The 9,578-nt window shown below is 41.8% G+C and overlaps 1 pseudogene across 1 annotated transcript; it reads right to left on the bottom strand.

Moving 5' to 3' along the window:
- Positions 1–3,228: 3,228 nt before the first annotated feature.
- LOC310784251 (glial cell line-derived neurotrophic factor pseudogene) lies at positions 3,229–6,105 on the bottom strand (annotated as a pseudogene). The gene is made up of 2 exons: positions 5,883–6,105; positions 3,229–3,776 (listed from the first exon to the last, which is right to left on the bottom strand). The product of its transcript is annotated as a glial cell line-derived neurotrophic factor pseudogene (transcript).
- Between the last annotated feature and the right edge of the window lie 3,473 nt (positions 6,106–9,578).

The following is a 9,578-nucleotide window of genomic DNA, read 5'->3' as shown; positions in this document are numbered from 1 at the left end:
CCAATAACCTTATAATGCTGTCACTTTACCTAAAGCTCACAAAGTCGTGCTAACATATTCCTGATGTGTATTATAATACATTATGTCCACCACTTATAATACTTTATCAACCTTGTTATAAGATGCCAAGCATGATTATAAACATTTATAAAGAGTTTTATAAAGCATTGTGCATTGTAATAGCTTATGAATGTGCTCATAATGCATTATACACATGGGCTACATAGAAAGTGTTATCACGTATTTATTTATTTATTTATGTTTATTTTTGTGAACATATGTCATGATTGGTCGAATACCATCAAACTTCCTTCCGGTCTGAAGCATTTTTTCTTTCTTTCTTTGGAAGATGACAACTTCCTCTGTCCAAATGTTTATGGGCTGAAATACTTTGGACCATTCCAAGACTGTGGAAGAGATAGACTGACTTGAGAGACTATGAAAATAGTGTTAATAGTGAATGACCGATTTACTACACTCCCCTAGAGAAGTATTGGCTGCCGAGTGCAGATACATACCACCAGTTTCCTCCACAATGTTACCATGGTGACATGTTCAACATTCTGAAGTTCAGAATTCCAAGCATTGGGACGGTGACATCTCTGATTCCAAGTTACTTAGAGCAGAACTGTGGAGCTAAACATGGCTATACCCGTGGAATCTCACTTGTCAAACTGTATTAATCAATGCTTCTGACTGAGCATGGCTGGTTATCTCTGGTTTCAGAACGTCTCATGGGGAATCGCAGAATGTTGTTTATAGAGAAAATGAGTTGTGTGAAAAATGAGAACGGCTTGGCTGGCCCAGCTCGGCCCTGTAGTTGATAAACCAGGCTGTGTTGAGTCATGGTCCAGAAGACAGGCAGAGGAAGGGGCGTGTAAGGCGAGAGGGAAGAGGATGGATCAGATATCGACCACACACACTAGTTTAGCAAGATATATCTTCTCTTCTCATGTTCTCCAACCAACTCCTACATTATTGTCTTCTCTTCTTCTCCATCCTCTAATCATGCCTTGTGTTTTTTCCCTTATTTCTTCTCTCGCCTATTTAGCTCTTCACTTCCTTCAAATGGGGGGGGGGGGGGGGAGTATTTTTCTCTAATGTGCTGTAATGTTCCCATGGTGCAAAGTGATGTATGATTGCACTTTGGGGGGGGAAATCAACTCGTTTTCCTTGGAATTTAATCTCTCATTCATTCTCCTCTCCAGTATCTCACCTCACTGTTTTATTCTGCATCTTTCTGCTCTTGAGAAAGGAAGACTGAAAACCATGTGGATCATCTGTTTCTCCCTTCACTCCATGCTCTGCTGTCATCCTGTTCCTCAGGTTTGATAACATCAGATTCTCATTCTTTCATCACCCCTCTATTCTTTTCCATGTGATCTGACATTTACTTTCAAAGGACAAAGGACCCAAGATATATATATATATATATATATATATATATATATATATATATATATATATATATATATATATATATATATATATATATATATATATATATATATATATACATTATATATGAACTGAGAAAAGAAAAGAAAAAATAAATAAAAATAGACTGCTTGCTGATCCAATTCAGTTTCTGGTCTGCCGAGCCGACACTGCTATTCCAGCATTTTCTATGAAATTGGGATGGGATTCTACAGTATGAAAGTTCACCCAGGATTGAGGGACAAAGCACTGTAACATCAAATCCTGTGCTGTGTGTCAGTAACTGAGTCACAGAATACACTATACGTTGTGGAAGAATGCATTTATTTAATTATTCAATGAAACAATTTAAAAATGAATGCTGTATAAAAAAATAAAGTTGTACATTATGATTTAGAGCTACAGAACTTTGTTTCGGTAACAAAAATTGATGTGAGAATTCATGGAAACTAAATAATCATCAACTAGTCTTTGGCCCTGATTTATGTTGAGAACTAAACTTTTTTGGAGACTGTTTTTCTAACTTTATTCTATGTTAGAAGATAACTGAAACACTTGTTTGCACACAAGAAAAACAATCGGCCGACACTAAAATTTAGGAAAAAACACAAGGGGAAGATATTGAGGGAACAAACACCTGTAAAAGAACCGTTTGACTTAAGGTCAGTTTTGATCTGTAAAATATGCTTTTACAATGTAAACCACTTAAAAGCCACATGTAAACCACTGCTTCTCTAAGGAAAATATCACAAACTCACTTCTTCAGTTGAACCTTTGGCACACTTCAAGATATCACATTACAGTAATAAATAGCATTTATTAATTTTATTTAAAAAAATACAAAAGCAAAATAAATAACAATAAGTTAATAAAGTCAAGATTTCATAAATACAATCAATAATTGTATAAAGATTGCCATGTAATATATTTGCTATACAGTAGACAGATTGAGTCTGCTGAATTGTCCGTTGTACGAGTCTGAGGCAAATTCAGTCCTTTTGGTTGAAAATCCATGTAAAGATTTCAAGTCATATGCTGGGTTTGAACATGTAAGTGGTTAGGGATGGGATGATATCGATATATAGAAATTCAATATATCGCAATATAAAAATGTGACAATACGTATAGTGTTGCACAAAAATTTAGTGTGATATTCGCTACATTTTATTCTTCTGTATAATCACAAATGAGATGTCTTGTCCATCACAATTTCACAAACTCAATTATTTCAATTATATTACTTGCACATGTGATGACATTTTTAAATCGCCAAATATTGCTAGACAGATCTGTGGCGACTTATCCGCATCATGGTTGTATCGATATCGTGAGATACTGTCCCAGGATGGGATATTGACATCATTAAGAATCTTACATTGGGGGTAGCCTACTAATGTAACCGAGTGAATCAGAGTCATCGTGAGTCCCGAGTGGTAACGAGTTGTTGGTTAAACTCACTACCAAGTATAAAGGCCTGTTAACCAGCTCCGCCAGGGGAGCTAGCTCTCTTGGTGTTGCGGTTAGCGCATGCACTTTGGAAGCGGGAGAGTGTGGGTTTGATTCCCGCCTCAACTCCTGGGCAAGCCCTTAGCGTGGGTTACACGAACTCCAGTGATGCCAATGTCCTCTCCTTACTTCTTTTTTGAGGGACTCACGCAGGCACACATCAAATGCTTCCCCATAATGTCATAACTCAAACTTGTCATTCAGAATATTAAAAAAAGATCGACATCATGGAGCAGGGTGAATTAAAAAAACAAACATACAAAGCTTGACACCGGCTCCCACTCCCTACACGCAACCGCATTTCCTGGCGGAGTGCTTCCGCACGGTGTGGTAGATGAGGTTGTCATCCAGGAAGGAGAGGTCGTCGTCGAACGCTATTGGCCGACAGCAGGCCTGCGGGGGCCTGTCTTTGGGCAGAAGCCTCTTGCTGTGAGCCAGATTGTAGAGGATTTTGTCGTAGTTGGTCTCAGACTTCCTGCAGGGTCCCGAGCAGTACCTAAATAGCATTTCCTCGCCGGAGAGGTAGCCCAGACCCAGGTCGGTCACGTTGAGGTGGATCTGTTTGAGCACGCAGCCCTGTCCTCGTCCACCTCCCGCCCCTCCTCTAACCTTCCTCCCCGTCTCTCCTCTTCTTCCTGTCCCACCGCTCCGCTGACCTGCTGCCTTCTTCCTCCCCCTCCTGTGGCGAGTCCTGGAGCTCAGGGTGATTCCGTTGGGCGAGGAGGTAGACGCGGAGGCGGCGGTGGAGGACGAGCGTCGTATTCTGCTGATGGTTACTTTGATGAAGTCCACCACGTCTTCAAACTGGTTTGGGAGCCGCTCCTCCATGGTGTCTGCAAGGCATTAACAGAGATGGCCGTGTCATTTTGGACAGCACATCCTGTCTTCACGTTTCACCACAGGTTATTGAAATAACATTGGTTATTGAAAAGGTTGTGCAGTGTCCAACACTACTGTACATGTGTGTGGGTGTGAAAATGGCATAGGTATTTCTGAAGAGGAAGTCAAGATGAACTCGCCCATTCACGTTACAACTTATTGATTATTATGCACTAGTTTTATTGCTAATGTAATTGGTAAATATGTTGGGAATGGACAAGCTGCACAAAAGATCCCTGCACCCTGCTGCATTAACATCATTCAAATGTGTGTATTTTCTGCTGTGCGAGGGATCTGAAGAAAGTCATGGCATCAAACCACAATGCCTGTCTGTAGGCCTATGTGTGCTGGGTCAGTGTGGATGAGCTGACAGCCAAGTAGACCAGGGTGAGTTGCAAGTTCTTGCAACATGAGTCAATGAAGCTCAACAGGCCCTCAGGACACTGATGGAAGGAGCAGCAGGCTATAGGCCCCACTACAACAAACAAACAAACAAACAAACAAACAAACAAATAAATAAATAAATAAATAAATAAATAAATAAATAAATAAATAAATAAATAAATAATCAAAGATCTGGTGACGATTCTGCTTGTGTCTACTGTACAGCTTAAGGAATTTTCTGGGAACAAGTGCCAAGATCTTGAATCAAGGCGGGTCAGCCTCTAGTAGCCTAGGGCCTAGGCCCTAGGCTACTAGAGGCTGATCCGCCACTGGCCTAGGCCTTAAGGATCCAGTAATCTACCCACCTTTCCCTGATTTCTGAATCCAAGTCGGCAGTAGCGGAGCGTACGCCGGGGCAGAGGGTGCGGCCGCCACGGGCCCACTCGTCAGGGGGGCCCATCAAAAAAAAAAAAAAAAAAAAAAATTTTTTTTTTTTTTTTTTTTTTTTGCAGGCCAGGCCACCTGGCTTGCAACCTGTGTTTTTATTTTTCTTCTTCAGAACAAGCTTGTCTGTAAAGTGGCTTCACTGTAGTCTTTCTTGGACATAATATTACTTGGCTCAGTGAGTGACAAATTGTGTTTTCGGATATAGGGGCTATCAGCTATTTTACAGTTGTGACTTAAAATGACTTTATTTAATAAAGTCAGTGGTGTGAGTCTGAGAGGAATTCAATCAATAGACAATAACATTGGTGTGTTTAAAATGAGATATTCCACTAAATATGGCTAAAACCGATTCAAACATGCAAAAAAGGCACATTTTTCTTCGCGGCCTGGCAGGCCCGGTTCTACGGGGGTGCAAAAGCATGCATTGCACCCTTATTTGTCTGCATGCTCAGTTGAAAAGTAAAAAAATGTATAAATGCTACAGCTGCACACTTACTGTTTAAACTTGAATTATAGTTGTTGTTTTTCTTTGTTCTTTGATGTGATTTTATGGCTTTTTGGCACCTATATGTAACCTTTTAAGGTTGAGATAATTGTATTATCATTATATGGTCCAAATATTTCAGTAAAGCACTTGAAACACTTGAAATATTCTTGCTTGGGTGGTATCATTCTACTTGAAATGATGGTCAAATGCATTATTTTTAGTAAAATAACATGTCAAATTTTTCGGCCGGCCGGCCTTCGGCCGGCCACCCGAGTGGGCCCGGCCTTTGGCCGGGCATCTGCACCCCTTCCTATCTAGGATGCACCCCTAGTCATCTTGTTCTGGAACCGGCCCTGCGGCCTGGCCTGGCCTTCAAAAAAAAAAAAAAAAAAAAAAAAAAAAATTTTTTTTTTTTTTTGATGGGGCCCCCCTAAGAGCTTCGCCCCCTCTGGGCTGATAGGGTCGCTCCGCCCCTGCAAGTCGGCCTACCTGACTACATTTTGCATAGAAAACTGCGAGAAAAAACTAGCATTATGCAATGAATGAATAGTCTAGTATGTAACCCACCTTTTGAAGAATATAACATTACAAAATAAGAAATGGAGTGAAAGAGTTGCAATTAGTGCCTCCTGAGCAGATTTATTTTAACGTTTCACGTTTCATTTATTTTCAAGATAATCTTACATTTTTCCATTTCCCCTTTTCTCTCAAGTAGGCTACCCCCTCCTGTAGCTCTTCTTACATTTGTCTTCCCCAGCCAACATCCCTTCCCTGGCGTCGGTGTCCCCCTCCTGGTCGGTGCCCGTGGACGTGATGGACAGTCGGATGTGAACCGGCGGGAGCTCCGGGGGACTCTCCGCGGTGCGCGCTCTCCTCGTCGCGGACGCGGACCGTCGGTTTGGGCTGGCGCGCACCGCGCTCAGCAGCAGGATCAAACAAGCGCACAGGCTACCCCATAACTTCATTGTCCACTTCAGTCCGACAGAAGGACATGGCGCGATGCAAAATCAACAGGGATCATCTGGCTTTAGCAATCAGCGAGACTGCGCGGACACGTTCCATTTGGAGAGGAAAGGTGGGGCGCGTCCATCACCTTGTGTTCCCGTTGTTGTATAACCCAAGTTGGACTGTCTTCTCCTGCTGGAAGAGGCTGTGTAACTCCACAAGAAAACAAACCAGCTGCCTGTGTTATGATGACTGATTCACATGCAAGTTGACGAACATGAAGCGTGGCGCAACAGCAGCCGAGTTGCAGGACACCGCGAGGAGAGGAGCCAGAATGCCCACTGAAGTTGTGTCCAAAAGGGACGGCTCCAACGACGCGTGAGAGGAGGAAAAAGTTATTCCCAGTTTACAGTCCGTCACTAGTTTCAACGCACATGGTTTCTATTCCCAGATGAGTGACGTCGGCTGTCGTTATCTTATCTGTCCGTCTCCTCTGCTCATCTCCACCCTCCATCAATGCAGGCTACTGAGCTATGAGTGGGGAGGGGTAGCTTTATAAAGAGAGAGATGGGGAGTGGTGGTGACGTTTGACAGTCCATCCTCTCTGCCTTGTTGCTGTCACCAGCACCATTAGGATACAGGGACCAACCTCCCTCTACTTGTAAAGAAGGAACCACTGGTGCAGACACAAACAGATACAACCCAAAATAATTATTTGGTTGAACTAATAGAGGTCTGAAGCTGCAGCTGAGGTTAGAGGAGCTGTGTTATGAAATGGGCTGTATGTAACCTATACACAGATCTGGCAGGGAGAAAGGATGGGGGCCACCGTTTCACACTTTTCCACTAACAATCCGCCACTCCTCCTCTGGCTTCTCGTTTTTGGTTGATGTTGGATGAAGAAGGTGTTTCAATCAGCCCTCAAAACAGACTGAAGAGATTGCTACAAGTTACACCATCATTAGGCTATATGCTTGAGATCACCCAGAGCTTCTGGGCCTATTCTCCTTATGTTTGATGAGCAGATGACATTCGATACAACGACGACCACATATCCATTGTTAGGAGCTGTTGTTGTTTGGCTTGAGGAATTCTGACAGTGATGTCATCCGATCAACAAGTGAGGAAATCTTCATTTGGATGTGCTCATGGCTTTCTGCTGAGGTGCGTAAAGTAAAATGTTATTTGATTTGATTTCCTCTTGAATAAGTCTTTCCATTTCAATTTTCCTTGTGCCACATGGCAGTACTACCATTGGCTTAGAAAGGTGCAAAAATGATATTCTGGAAACATGTTGAGTTGTATTGAAATCAGTGAAATTACCTCATGCATTTAATGAAATGTATACTTTGTGTCAAGAAAAGGTTACATTTCTGAGACTTAATAAAACATTTTGTTTCTGTATTGAATTCTGACATTCTGCAAGATTGAATGTTGCTGTCAGTTGATGAAAATCATGAACGCAACATCAGTCTAGGTATTACTGGAGCTGTTAGCTACTTAGATGGAACAATATGAATACGACAAAACTCATTGTTATGTTATCTATCAATACAGAGGAAGTAAAGGGCATGAGGTAAGATTCTGAGTGAAGGTTTGATTAAATTATTGAGACTCGCCCATCCAGGGCAAGCAGTGTGTCTGATCAGGAGAGTTAAGGGCATGTCTGTCAAGTGTTTTCCTGTCAGGATGCGGTAGTTTAAGCTGGCTTATTTCACTTTGATGTGTTCCACAGTGAGGCTGTGGTACTGTCTCTAACTGCTCCCACCCAGCTGCAACGCTTTAAGACTGTGTGCTCAGGCTAACATGGACCTGCAAGATGAGCTGCCTGGGATAATGTAAACCACATTATCATGATATTTGATTCAAAGTCCAGACAGAACAAGAAGTTCAGTTAAGGAGAGAACCAACGCAAAGATGATATCATTACTGGGGTCATTGTTATGCTATAAATCAGGACCAACAAATGGATCAGGGTACTGTTTTCTGCTCCCCCACATGACAAGAGCAGCAATATGTTTTCATTACAACGGATCAGAGGGCAGAGCTAAATTTCCCAAATTAGGTCTCTTAAAGGAACACTCCGCCCATTTTCAACCAGCTTTGTATCATTAGAACATCAGTAGTATATCAGAAAACTGTAAACGGTTTTGAAGTCTGTCATTTAATTTGACAGTTATTGAGTGTTAAAGTGTGGACCAGTGACATCACTGGTCCACACTAACTCAAATTAATAACTCATTAACTCAAATCAACTCTCAATAACTGTCAAACTATTCATCATTCATCTAGTTTGACAGTTATTGAGAGTTGATTTGAGTTAATGAGTTATTCATTTGAGTTAATGTGGACCAGTGATGTCACTGGTCCACACTTTAACACTCAATAACTGTCAAATTAAATGACAGACTTCAAAACAGTTGACAGTTTTCTGATATACTACTGATGTTCTAATGATACAAAGATGGTTGAAAATGGGCGGAGTGTTCCTTTAAGCAAATGATTTAGAGCGAAGGGCTGGATGGGATTGAGAAGGACTATTAGGTTAAACAAATAGTTTAACCTAAAAAGTGTTCTGATTTTGCCCTACTTCAGTTACCAACCATATAAAAAAAAGTGCTGGGACCCACAAGACTGTCTGTCTGGATTTCCGAAGTCTTGCAGGCAGGCAGACCTCTAGGCTACTATCTGTCCATTGGTTTAAGAGTATAGCTGTTTTTTTTAAGTGGTGGACATCTAATTTTGTTGCCAAATCCTTTCAGAGTTCTTATTGTGGACAACTGCTCTATTTTTCCATTGAAAACTTTCTAGGAAGAAGAACTGTTTTATTTACTTCTCCAGCAGAGCTGACTAAGAATTTCCGCTGCCTTAATTTAATGTGAGCCTTGAGCTTTACAGTAGATCATATGAGCAAGGTTGATGTGAAACACACACACACACACACACACACACACACACACACACACACACACACACACACACACACACACACACACACACAACACACACACACACACACACACACACACACACACACACACACACACACACACACACACAGTATATGTTATATAGCCATATGTTTGCATACAGTAAACACATACATTTCCACCTATGCCTTTTCCCTCCCTTATTTTAGCTGCGACCAGCAGCTCTATAAGTCACTCTGTCGGTCAGTTGGTCCACAAAAAGTTCACCAGCCTTTAGCGGCCACAGTTTTCGCCCTATAAGGAGGCTGAAATCTGGCATGGAGGTCGTGTGTGTGTGTGTGTGTGTGTGTGTGTGTGTGTGTGTGTGTGTGTGTGTGTGTGTGTGTGTGTGTCTGTCTCTGGATTTGTTTGAAACAGTCACTGAAGAACTAAATCTAGGAAATGAGAATAAATGAACTGAAAGTCCTTCAGTTTTGGTGGAGCACAAAGTCCTTCATCACTTGTGTTAGTGGTAGGGAGTGGACTTGGTTCAGGCGATGTGTGCCCAGCGCTTGGCGGATCCA

This window comes from Poromitra crassiceps, assembly GCF_964638095.1.
Source record: "Poromitra crassiceps genome assembly, chromosome: 10".
NCBI classification, from domain to species: domain Eukaryota; kingdom Metazoa; phylum Chordata; class Actinopteri; order Beryciformes; family Melamphaidae; genus Poromitra; species Poromitra crassiceps.
This window is presented reverse-complemented; position numbering and strand designations above follow the sequence as displayed.